At 43.0% G+C, this 12,676-nt stretch overlaps 1 protein-coding gene across 2 annotated transcripts in view; it reads left to right on the top strand.

The window, feature by feature from the left end:
- IGF1R (insulin like growth factor 1 receptor) overlaps positions 1 to 12,676 on the top strand; it is a 310,095-nt gene that overhangs the window by 48,639 nt on the left and 248,780 nt on the right. The gene's annotated exons all lie outside the window — the stretch shown is intronic.

A 12,676-nucleotide genomic window follows, 5' to 3' on the forward strand; every position in this document is an offset into this window, starting at 1 on the left:
AGACTCAACAGCCATGGGTGGACTGGGGGGCACTAGGGACACTCCAACTCCACCCCCTTTTCCTTCTGCTTTCCTGTGCTTTCTACATTGTGTCTATGGGATGCTTGGGGATTTTCTGGTGAAGATCACATTAAGAACTATAGGTGCACAGGCTTTTCCTGCATCACATAGCAAATGCAGTGGGCAGGGAGGGTAGTGACAGGTAAGAGGGGGCGGTTAAAGGATTATTTTCTGGGGCAGCGGTTCTCAAAGGGTGGTACCCAGGCCAGCAGGATCAGCATCACCCAGGCACTTACTAGAAATGCAAGTTCTCAGGCCCCTGCGTTCTGTGTTTTACCAAGCCCTCCAGGTGGTTCTGATGCACGCTCACGATTTTGAAGACTGTCCTTCAACCTGCAAAATGAAATTGACCTACTGAGCACTTGTCTCAGTCCGCTTTCTAGCATCTGCCCTGCTGTTACCCTTGTTCCTTCCCTGTCACACAGGCTATACCCCTGGGGTTCCCCTGAACTGCCACCAGCCACCTCCAGGTATGTGCCCCCCTTCCCCCTGCCCGCCTGCCTTTCCGGGCAAGACCCTGCTCATCTTTCAGGTCATCCTCAGGGATCCTCTCCTCTGAGAAGGCTTCCTGATCTCCCCAGAGGTGGGGAGTCATGGGCCCCCTTCTTTGCAGTTCCTGAGCCCTGTTCATTGACTATTAAAACTTTTGTTTTACTTGCCACTGGCTTGAGAGGTGGTTGCTGTGTCTCCTTGCACAAAACTCAGCTACACATGGATCCTCTCCTAATCTCTTGAATCGGTGTGGCTTTCACAGAGTGATAGCGTCTAGAGGGAGTTTTGCAGTACTAAGTGATTGGTTCCAAAGAGCTAATTTTAAGGGAAATAAGGAACACTTATCCTGGGCCGATGGCCAAGACATCGGTTTTGTTATGTTGGATTTTACCACCAGAACCAGAGATGACAACTGGTTCACGAATATGTTTTTCTTTCATTATTTGCCTGTAGACCTGCAGGAAAGTGATGCTAATTATGCTTCCCGATGTCTTTTATTTCCAAGTACAGCTAAGACTGTCCCATGTCCCATATTTTTAAAGAAGAGTTGATGAAAGTGGAGAACATTTTAATTAGATAACTACCTCTGCTCTTCTTTAATGGAATTGATGTCAGAAGACTAATCCACAATTTTGCTCATTTCCCCCCTTTTTTATATATTAGTAATATTTAGGTGGGGACAACACAATGGATGAATGCTTTTATTAATGTTTAATTTATGTAGTAATATTGCCTCAAGCTTATTACCGTCGACAGGAACACAAAAGCCCTTATCTGATTCTGTGACAGCCTCTGTGGGGTAGGTATGAACAGCCCATTTTGCAGGTGTGGAAAATGAGGCTTAGAGACGGGAAGGATGTGACCCATTGAGGTCAGGAGCCAGGCAATAGCACTCCAGGGCTTGGACCTGAGTCACCCCATTTTTCTTTTTCTAGGACCCAGGATTGTGTTTAATATTGAGCATATGATAGAGTTGTAATTGAATTTCTTGTATAGCTCTTCCAAATACTTAGATACACAGCTTTTGGGGGGTTTCTCAACAAATGCTTTTCATTAGCCCTTCTTATATTAGCAGTTCTTAGGGATTTATTTTCCAGAGATGTATAGTTTGTTTATGCCATTCACTCAAGTCCCTAGAGCAGAAATTCTGCCTTTTTGATGTTTTAAAAAAACCTAGGAATTTGGGGGGAATAGTATTTCTTTCAATGGAAAGACTATTTAAAATGGTATTTTGGGGGAAGTGACTTCTACCCCACCCCCTTGCCGGCCCTGGCCGGCCTGCCCGCCTGCCTGCCTTCTTCCCTGCGAGGTGGCCAGGCTTGGGTCCCAGGCCACCACTGGCCCCTCCAGTCCTCTCCCTTGCCCACACCCTGCTCCCTGCGTTGATGGTCCTCCGTCTGTTTCGGTTCTGCTGTTGCTGTTCACTGGCTTCAGGGCTGCTGCCCAGGCCCCCATCCTTACCTTCCAGCTGTGCTCTTTCCCTCTGCTTCCTGCTTGCCTTCAATTCCATGAGCTTCGATGATTCTTTGCAGGCTAGCCTGCAATCTCACATGCCAGTGCCTTTTCTAAGGTTTGCGAGTTCTTTGGCTCTCTGTTGCTTTGAAAAGGGAGAAGCAGTGTTTTACAATTTCCTTTTAATCACCAATGAGTAGTAGTAGCAACGGTATGCCTTTCCTTCCTACACTGTGTGGAATACTCACTCCCTCAAAGCTTCTATCATTTCGCGGCACAAATGAAGCATCCTGTATTCTCTTTCCTGTTTGTGGCGTGTGCCTTCCGAGCACTGTGCTATCATTAATGGTCCATCCGGGTTTTCCCTTTTCAGTTCCTATCACAAAACACCCCGAAGACTGACAGTGTCACTCATGGAATCCAAAATGGCTGGCGGTCGGGTCCTGCCTTGCACTTTGTGGCTTGGGCTTGTCTTTTCTTCAGGAATGAGTGGGTAGTTTCTTCCTACTTTTCTTCTATAAATGGGGAAAAAGTGTCCAGTGTGGAGGCACCTCTTTCGTTTGAAGAAGCTGTTGGTTCTGGCCCTGTAGTGTGGCCTCTGTGAATGGAATGGTCTATACTGGCTGTGGAGGGGAGCCAGGAGGCAGAGTAAAAGGGATTCTTCCCTAGTGTCTGTTTTGGTGGCCATAGAAAACTTCAGCAAACTTTAGTTTTGTGTCTTTTTGCTCTTTCCCTGGGTACTGAATTTTCTGGTCTATTGGAAATGATAGCAAACATTTATTGATGCTAACACTTGCTAGTATCATCAATGTATGAATATCAGTATGAATACAACAATAATAGATTGCATCCAAGTACTCCTCTATAAAAACTTCTGTTTACTATTTAGGAGCAAACTAATATACTTAATTTATGATAGCATGGAAGGCATATGAATGTTTAGACTGGGCACAGGAAGGAATCAATAGTACAAAAGAAAAAAAAAAAAAGACTTTCTCATTGAGTCATTGGCCTGAAGCTGGGTCGTATGTCTTGATTTGGAGAGTCCTCTGGGCGCACATACCTGATGGAGACCTTGTTCTCTCCATTTCACCTCAGGAAAGGGGAGCAGGAGTGGGAAGCAGGGTACAAGGCTTCCTTGGCCCCAGTCAGGCAGCACATCTTTATTGCAGCTGCTGTGTGCCCGACGTTAGGCCTGGGAGACAAAGCAGTAAACAGACAAGGCAGAGCCTGTGCTTTCAGTGGGGGTAATAGACAGTGATCACTCAGCTGAACACATCCTTTCAGGTATTGACACTTTTCAGACATGAAAAGTGCTCTGAAATCGATGAAATGGAGAAATGAGGGAGGGAGAGGCAGTGGGGGAGTGCTGGTGAAGCTAGGGTGTTTGGGCAAAGCTCTGAGGAGGTGACGTTTGAGTGCAGAGCCCCATGATGGGAATGAGGCAGACATGTGACAGGAGGGGTGGGCGTTGGACCCCAGACCGCAGGGGATGAAGGAAGGCGCTTGGGGGCCTAAGTGCGCTGAGTGAGAACATACTAGAGAAGAGGTAGAAGGAGGCCTGGGCGGTGCGGGCTGGATTCTGGGGAGGCTGTCGCTGTTGTCCAGGCTGGAGATGACGGTGGCTCAGGTCAGAGTGAGAGCGGTGGATGGAGACAGGTGGACGTGGAGAAAGGCACTCGCTGTGCGTGTGTGTTAATGATGTGCGGACCGCGCACAGCTGCTGTTTCAGGCACCGGAGATAGAATTGTGAGCTAAATGGAGAATCACTTCCTGTCCTTCTGGAGCTGATGTCGCAGTGGGCGTGGCCAGCGTGAGAAGAAAGGCCAGGGCTTGGTCCTGAGGAGGGTGGACACGCCCTCGGGGAGAGTGGATGGTGTGGTTGAAGAGCTGTGGTGGGAAGAACATCTGAGATTCCCACAGGCTTGGGAGCTGGAGCCAGGAGAACCATTTTTCTCAGCTTTACTGAGATATTATTGACATTAAAATATGACATAAACATAAGTTTAAGGTGTATGGTGTGGTGATTAGATACACGTATGTGGCAAAATGATCACCAACATAAGGTCAGTTAACACCTCCATCCCCTCACAAAAATACGATTTCTGCACATCTGTGGTTTTAACACTTAAGATCTACTCTCTTAACAGCTTTCAAGTATATAATTCAGTATTGTCCATTATGGTCACCAAGCTGTGTATTCGCTCCTCCAGTCCTATTGGGGAGTTTATACCCTTGGACCAACATCTCCCCTGGCCCCTGGCAACCACCATTCTAGTCTATTTCTATAGGTTTGGCTTTTTTAGATTCCACATATAAGTGAGAACATAGTGTTCGCCTTTCTCTGTTTGACATTTCAATAAGCATGAGGCCCAAGAGGATGTGTGGCTGCACTGGATACCATGTGGTATGGGGGGGAGAGGAGAATCAGGGATGACTCTTTGGTTTTTGATATGAGCAGTTCAGGGAATGGGGAGTGTCAGTGACCAAATTTGGAAGCTTGGGAGGCGGACTGGGGTGGGGGTGGGGGACATGAGTTATCAGACTCCTAAGTGGAGCCATGGAGTAGGCAGGTGGATATTCAACTGCAGAGCTCTGAGCTCCGGGACCATGACACGCCACTGAGAATGAACCAGTGTAGGGGCGGCACACGAAGCCTGTTGCCCACGTGAAATGACAGAGGCCAACATTTAGAGGTCAGGTCGAAGAGGAAGGGTGGACAGTGGGTATGTGGGATCAGAGGGCCCTAGAGAAGGAGACAAGGCCAGAAGACTCTGAAGAGGTCAAGTAAGATGAGGACTGGAACTGTCCTTGTTTTTTTTTTTTTAACATCATTATTAGAGTATAATTGCTTTACAAAGGTGTGTTAGTTTCTGCTGTACCACAAAGTGAATCAGCTATATGTACACATATATCCCCATATCTCCTCCCTCTTGTGTCTTCCTTCCACCCTCCCTATCCCACCCCTCTAGGTGGACACAAAGCACCGAGCTGATCTCCCTGTGCTATGCGGCTGCTTCCCACTCGCTATCTATTTTACATTTGGTAGTGTATATATGTCCATGCCACTCTCTCACTTCGTCCCCCCTTACCCTTCCCCCTCCCCGTGTCCTCAAGTCCATTCTCTATGCCTGCCTCTTTATTCCTGTCCTGCCCCTAGGTTCTACAGAACCTTTTTTTTTTTTATTTTAGATTCCATATATATGTGTTAACATACGGTATTTGTTTTTCTCTTTCTGACTTACTTCACTCTGTATGACAGTCTCTGGGTCCATCCACTTGACTACAAATAACTCAGTTTCGTTTCTTTTTATGGCTGAGTAATATTCCATTGTATATATGTGCCCCATCTTCTTTATCCATTCATCTGTCGATGGACCCTTAGGTTGCTTCCATGTTCTGGCTATTGTAAACAGAGCTGCAATGAACATTGTGGTACATGACTCTTTTTGAATTATGGTTTTCTCAGGGTACATGCCCAGTAGTGGGATCGCTGGGTCGTATGGTAGTTCTATTTTTAGTATTTTAAGGAAACCTCCATACTGTTCTCCATAGTGGCTGTATCAATTTACATTCCCACCAGCAGTGCAAGAGGGTTCCCTTTTCTCTATAACCTCTCCAGCATTTATTGTTTGTAGATTTTTTGATGATGGCCATTCTGACTGGTGTGAGGTGATACCTCATTGTAGCTTTGATATGCATTTCTCTAATGATTAGTGATATTGAGCATCCTTTCATGTGTTTGTTGGCAGTCTGTATACCTTCTTTGGAGAAATGTCTATTTAGATCTTCTGCCCATTTTTGGATTGGGTTGTTTGTGTTTTTGGTATTGTTCTGCATGAGCTGCCTGTATATTTTGGAGATTAATCCTGTGTCAGTTGCTTCGTTTGCAAATATTTTCTCCCGTTCTGAAAGTTGTCTTTTCGTCTTGTTTATGGTTTCCTTTGCTGTGCAAAAGCTTTTAAGTTCATTAGGTCCCATTTCTTTATTTTTGTTTTTATTTCCATTTCTCTAGGAGGTGGGTCAAAAAGGATCTTGCTGTGATGTATGTCATAGAGTGTTCTGCCTATGTTTTCCTCTAAGAGTTTTACAGTGTCTGGCCTTACATTTAGGTCTTCAATCCATTTTTTTTTTTTTAAGAAATTCACGTTCTTTTATTAACTTATTTATTTTATTTATGACTGTGTTGGGTCTTCGTTTCTCTGCGAGGGCTTTCTCTAGTTGTGGCAAGTGGGGACCACTCTTCATCGCGGTGCGCGGGCCTCTCACCATCGCGGCCTCTCTTGTTGCGGAGCACAGGCTCCAGACGCGCAGGCTCAGTAATTGTGGCTCACGGGCCCAGTTGCTCCGTGGCATGTGGGATCCTCCCAGACCAGGGCTCGAACCCGTGTCCCCTGCATTGGCAGGCAGACTCTCAACCACTGCGCCACCAGGGAAGCCCTTCAATCCATTTTGAGTTTATTTTTGTGTATGGTGTTAGGAAGTGTTCTAATTTCATTCTTTTACATGTAGCTGTCCAGTTTTCCCAGCACCACTTATTGAAGAGGCTGTCTTTTCTGCATTGTATATTCTTGCCTCCTTTATCAAATATAAGATGACCATATGTGCATGGGTTTATCTCTGAGCTTTCTATCCTGTTCCATTTATCTATGTTTCTGTTTTTGTGCCAGTACCATACTGTCTTGATTACTGTAGCTTTGTAGTATAGTCTGAAGTCCAGGAGCCTGAGTCCTCCAGCTCTGTATTTCTTTCTCAAGATTGCTTTGGCTATTCGGGGTCTTTTGTGTTTCCATATAAATTGTGAAATTTTTTGTTCTAGTTCTGTGAAAAATGCCATTGGTAGTTTGATAGGGATTGCATTGAATCTATAGATTGCTTTGGGTAGTATAGTCATTTTCACAATGTTAATTCTTCCAATCCAAGAACATGATATATCTCTCCATCTGTTTGTATCATCTTTAATTTCTTTCATCAGTGTCATAGTTTTGTGCATACAGGTCTTTTCTCTCCTTAGGTAGGTTAATCCTAGGTATTTTATTCTTTTTGTTGCAATGGTAAATGGGAGTGTTTCCTTAATTTCTCTTTCAGATTTTTCATCATTAGTGTATAGGAATACAAGAGATTTCTGTGCATTAATTTTATATCCTGCTACTTTCCCAAATTCATTGATTAGCTCTAGTAGTTTTCTGGTAGCATCTTTGGGATTTTCTATGTATAGTATCATGTCATCTGCAAACAGTGACAGTTTTACTTCTTCTTTTCCAATTTGGATTCCTTTTATTTCTTTTTCTTCTCTGATTGCTGTAGCTAAAACTTCCGAAACTGTGTTGAATAATAGTGGTGAGAGTGGGCAACCTTGTCTTGTTCCTGATCTTAATGGAAATGGTTTCACTTTTTCACCATTGAGAACGATGTTGGCTGTGGGTTTGTCATATATGGCCTTTATTATGTTGAGGTAAGTTCCCTCTATGCCTACTTTTCTGGAGAGTTTTTATCATAAATGGATGTTGAATTTTGTCAAAAGCTTTTTCTGCATCTATTGAGATGATCATATAGTTCTTCTCCTTCAGTTTGTTAATGTGGTTTATCACACTGATTTGTGTATATTGAAGAATCCTTGCATTCCTGGGATAAACCCCACTTGATCATGGTGTATGATCCTTTTAATGTGCTGCTAGATTCTGTTTGCTAGTATTTTGTTGAGGATTTTTGCCTCTATGCTCATCAGTGATATTGGCCTGTAGTTTTCTTTCTTTGTGACATCTTTGTCTGCTTTTGGTATCAGGGTGATGGTGGCCTCGTAGAATGAGTTTGGGGGTGTTCCTCCCTCTGCTATATTTTGGAAGAGTTTGAGAAGGATAGGTGTTAGCTCTTCTCTAAATGTTTGATAGAATTTGCCTGTGAAGCCATCTGGTCCTGGGCTTTTGTTTGTTGGAAGATTTTTAATCACAGTTTCAATTTCAGTGCTTGTGATTGGTCTGTGTATATTTTCTATTTCTTCCTGCTTCAGTCTCGGAAGGTTGAGCTTTTGTACGAATTCGTCCATTTCTCCCAGATTGTCCATTTTGTTGGCATATAGTTGCTTGTAGTAATCTCTCATGATCCTTTGTATTTGTGCAGTGTCAGTTGTTACTTCTCCTTTTTCATTTCTAATTCTATTGGTTTGAGTCTTCTCCCTTTTTTTCTTGATGAGTCTGGCTAGTGGTTTATCAATTTTGTTTATCTTCTCAAAGAACCAGCTTTTAGTTTTATTGATCTTAGCTATTGTTTCCTTCATTTCTTTTTCATTTATTTCTGATCTGATCTTTATGATTTCTTTCCTTCTGCTAACTTTGGGGTTTTTTTGTTCTTCTTTCTCTAATTGCTTTAGGTGTAAGGTTAGGTTGTTTATTTGAGATGTTTCTTGTTCTTGAGGTAGGATTGTATTGCTATAAACTTCCCTCTTAGAACTGCTTTTGCTGCATCCCATACGTTTTGAGTCGTGTTTTCATTGTCATTTGTCTAGGTATTTTTTAATTTCTTCTTTGATTTCTTCAGTGATGTCTTGGTTATTTAGTAGTGTATTGTTTAGCCTCCATGTGTTTGTATTTTTTACAGATTTTTTCCTGATACTGATATGTAGTATCATAGCGTTGTGGTCAGGAAAGATACTTCATACCATTTCAATTTTCTTAAATTTACCAAGGCTTGATTTGTGACCCAAGATATCATCTATCCTGGAGAATGTTCCGTGAGCACTGGAGAAGAAAGTGTATTCTGTTGTTTTTGGATGGAATGTCCTATAAATGTCAATTAAATCCATCTTGTTTAATGTATCATTTAAAGCTTGTGTTTCCTTATTTATTTTCATTTTGGATGATCCGTCCATTGGTGAACGTGGGGTGTTAAAGTCCCCTACTATCATTGTGTTACTGTCAATTTCCCCTTTTATGGCTGTTAGCATTTGCCTTAAGTATTGAGGTGCTCCTATGTTGTGTGCATAAATATTTACAATTGTTATATCTTCTTCTTGGATTGATCCCTTGATCATTATGTAGTGTCCTTCTTTGTCTCTTGTAATAGTCTTTATTTTAAAGTCTATTTTGTCTGATATGAGAATTGCTACTCCAGCTTTCTTTTGATTTCCATTTGCATGGAATATCTTTTTCCATCCCCTCACTTTCAGTCTGTACGTGTCCCTAGGTCTGAAGTGGGTGTCTTGTAGACAGCATATATACGGGTCTTGTTTTTGTATCCATTCAGCCAGTCTGTGTCTTTTGGTTGGAGCATTTAATCCATTTACCTTAAAGGTAGTTATCGATATGTATGTTCCTATCACCATTTTCTTAATTGTTTTGGGTTTGTTATTGTAGGTCTTTTCCTTCTTTTGTGTTTCCTGCCTAGAGAAGTTCCTTTAGCATTTGTTGTAAAGCTGGTTTGGTGGTGCTGAATTCTCTTAGCTTTTGCTTGTCTGTATATGTTTTAGTTTCTCCGTCGAATCTGAATGAGATCCTTGCTGGGTAGAGTAATCTTGGTTGTAGGTTTTACCCTTTCATCACTTTAAATATGTCCTGCTACTCCCTTCTGGCTTGCAGAGTTTCTGCTGAAAGATCAGCTGTTAACCTTATGGGGATTCCATTGTACGTTACTGGTTGCTTTTCCCTTGCTGCTTTTAATATTTTTTCTTTGTATTTAATTTTGGATAGTTTGATTAATATGTGTCTTGGCGTGTTTCTCCTGGATTTATTCTGTATGGGACTCTCTGTGCTTCCTGGACTTGATTGACTATTTCCTTTCCCATATTAGGGAAGTTTTCAACTGTAATCTCTTCAAATATTTTCTCAGTCCCTTTCTTTTTCTTTTCTTCTTTGGGACCCCTATAATTCGAATGTTGGTGCGTTTAATGTTGTTCTAGAGGTCTCTGAGACTGTCCTCAATTCTTTTCATTCTTTTTTCTTTATTCTGTTTTGCAGTAGTTATTTCCACTATTTTATCTTCCAGGTCACGTATCCGTTTTTCTGCATCAGTTTTTCTGCTATTGATTCCTTCTAGAGAATTTTTCATTTCATTTATTGTGTTGTTCCTCATTGTTTGCTCTTTAGTTCTTCTAGTCCTTGTTAAACGTTTCTTTTATTTTCTCCATTCTATTTCCAAAATTTTGGATCACCTTTACTATCATTACTCTGAATTCTTTTTCAGATAGACTGCCTATTTCCTTTTCATTTGTTTGGTCTGGTGGGTTTTTATCTTGCTCCTTCATCTCCTGTGTATTTCTCTGTCTTCTCATTTTGCTTAACTTACTGTGTTTGGGGTCTCCTTTCTGCAGGCTGCACGTTCATAGTTCCCGTTGTTTTTGGTGTCTGCTCCCAGTGGGTACGGTTGGTTCAGTGGGTTGTGTAGGCTTCCTGGTGGAGGAGACTGGTGCCTGTGTTCTGGGGGATGAGGCTGGATCTTGTCTTTCTGGTGGGCAGGACCGTGTCTGGTGGTGTGTTTTTGGGTGTCTATGAACTTATTATGATTTTAGGCAGCCTGTCTGCTAATGGGTGGGGTTGTGTTCCTGTCTTGCTAGTTGTTTGGCATAGGGTGTCCAACACTCTAGCTTGCTGGTTATTGAGTGGAGCTGGGTCTTCGCTTTGAGATGGAGATCTCTGAGAGAGCTTTCACCGTTTGTTATTACATGGGGCTGGGAGGTCTCTGGTGGACCAATGTCCTGAACTTGGCTCTGCCACCTCAGAGGCTCAGGCCTGACAGCCGGCTGGAACACCAAGACTGTGATTGTGGAGGCTTGGTGAATCCAAAATCTGATGTAGTAGGCCAGCAGGCTGGAGACTCTGGGAAGAGTTGCAGCCCAAACGAAGGCTGCTGGCAGAATCCCTGTGCTTGGTTTTGATAATGCCATTGGAGGCTTTGCTAAGCTATTTGGTATCATGACCAGGGCACAAGGTTAGTTGGAGTGGGTTGGAGGTAACCGGTTGGTGAAGATGCTAAGAGATGGGACTCTTCAAAAACTATGTCAAGTTTGGCTCTGAAGGGGCTGGTGTGTTGTGTATGTGACCTTATGAGAACTACTTGACTCCTCAAATCAAATTCCTCACCTTCCAGCTGGTGATGGGATTACGTAATGTGAGGTACTGTTGAGAGCATCGCAGGAAATGAAGCACACTGATGCATCCGGAGCTTCCAGCACAGCCTCTTGGCTGACTGTGGATGTTCTCAGAGTGCTGGTTTCTCCCGTGCTCTTCTGTGTCTGAGAGGCGTCATTTTCTCATCAGTAAAAGAAGGAAATTAGGCCAAATGAAGTTTCCAGTTCTAGGTTCTCACACGTTGCCTGCTTCTCAGGCCGTGGTTTCCCTACTTCCCCCTCTCCCACTGCCTCGCTCCAGTTTCCGCCTGTGGCTGTAACCCCCGCTGGACTCTCTTCCCTTTTCCCGCATCTACTCCGCTTTGATTCTGTCTTGCACTCGATCACCAGATTACTTCTCCAAAAAAAAAACACCTTGCTTAGCCTTCTCTCTCACCCAAGAGTCTTGAGAGGGGCCTTGTTCTTGAGGTGAACGTACCCGTCCTCACCTGTGACCCTTTATAACTTGAGCTCTGCTGGACTCACTTCTTCTGCTCTCCTCTGCACCCCTGGCCATCAGATTGGCTGCCGCTTGAATGTATCTTGTTCTGCCTTTTCTCTGGCCTCTGGAATGTTATACCCAGTTTTAAATCCCACCTATCCCTCAGGAGCTGGTGCGTGTGCAGTGCCCCTTGGTGCTGTGATGGAAAGGACCATCTCTCTGCAGGAAGCTCCAAGGCTACTCCCATCTGCCTTGCTTAGTTCCACACACATCTAGAGTGGGCCTGCAGTGTGCACACACCGACCACCTCCTGCTTCGCCTGACAGTTGTTTATCACAGGTCTCAGCTCCCGCCTCCACCACGAGCCGCCTCTGAGGTTTCTTTGCATCTCCTGCAGTGCCATGCATGTTGGGTGCTTCACAAATTAACAAATTACATCAATCAGAAAACGTCACTTCGAGAAGCTGTAATGGAAGGTTTGGGAATTAAGTTTTAAGAGAGGATGGTAACCAAGGGTTTTTCTTTGTGTATATGTCTAGAATTAAAAAAAAAAAAAGTTTCCAGTATTGAGGCTGTTTTATCAAAAGCCTTTAAAATCTGCAAATGCCTTGGCCCAGCAATTCTGCTCCTAAGGATTTATCCTAAGAAAATAGTTTTGAATATCTGCAGAGAATGTCCACTGCAGTGTTGTTTATGATGTGAAAATATGGAGATAGCCTAAATATCCAACAATAGGAGATTGGTTTAAAAAGAAAAGAACTCACGGTGCATATTCATATCCTAGAATTACTGTCTCCTTCTTAAAATGATGATGTAGAAAGGCAATGACTTGGTAAAATGTTCATATGAAATGAAGGAAGTATGTTTGAAAACATTATATTATTGTCCAATTTCCTTTACCTTAAATTATAGAGAAAGGATAATTGGCATAGGTAGTGATATCTTTGGATGTTGGGATTATTGATGATTTTTACTATCTTTTTGCTATCTGTTACCTAACCTTTCTGCAGGAAGCATACTTTCTTAAGAAAATACTTTATTAAAGTTGGAATTGGATACCTCTTTCATTCATATAAATCACATATTCTTATCTTGCGGCTAAGTTAGCCTTCCTGTCTACACTCATGCAG

Source organism: Balaenoptera physalus (assembly GCF_965194825.1).
Source record: "Balaenoptera physalus genome assembly, chromosome: 2".
NCBI lineage: Eukaryota > Metazoa > Chordata > Mammalia > Artiodactyla > Balaenopteridae > Balaenoptera > Balaenoptera physalus.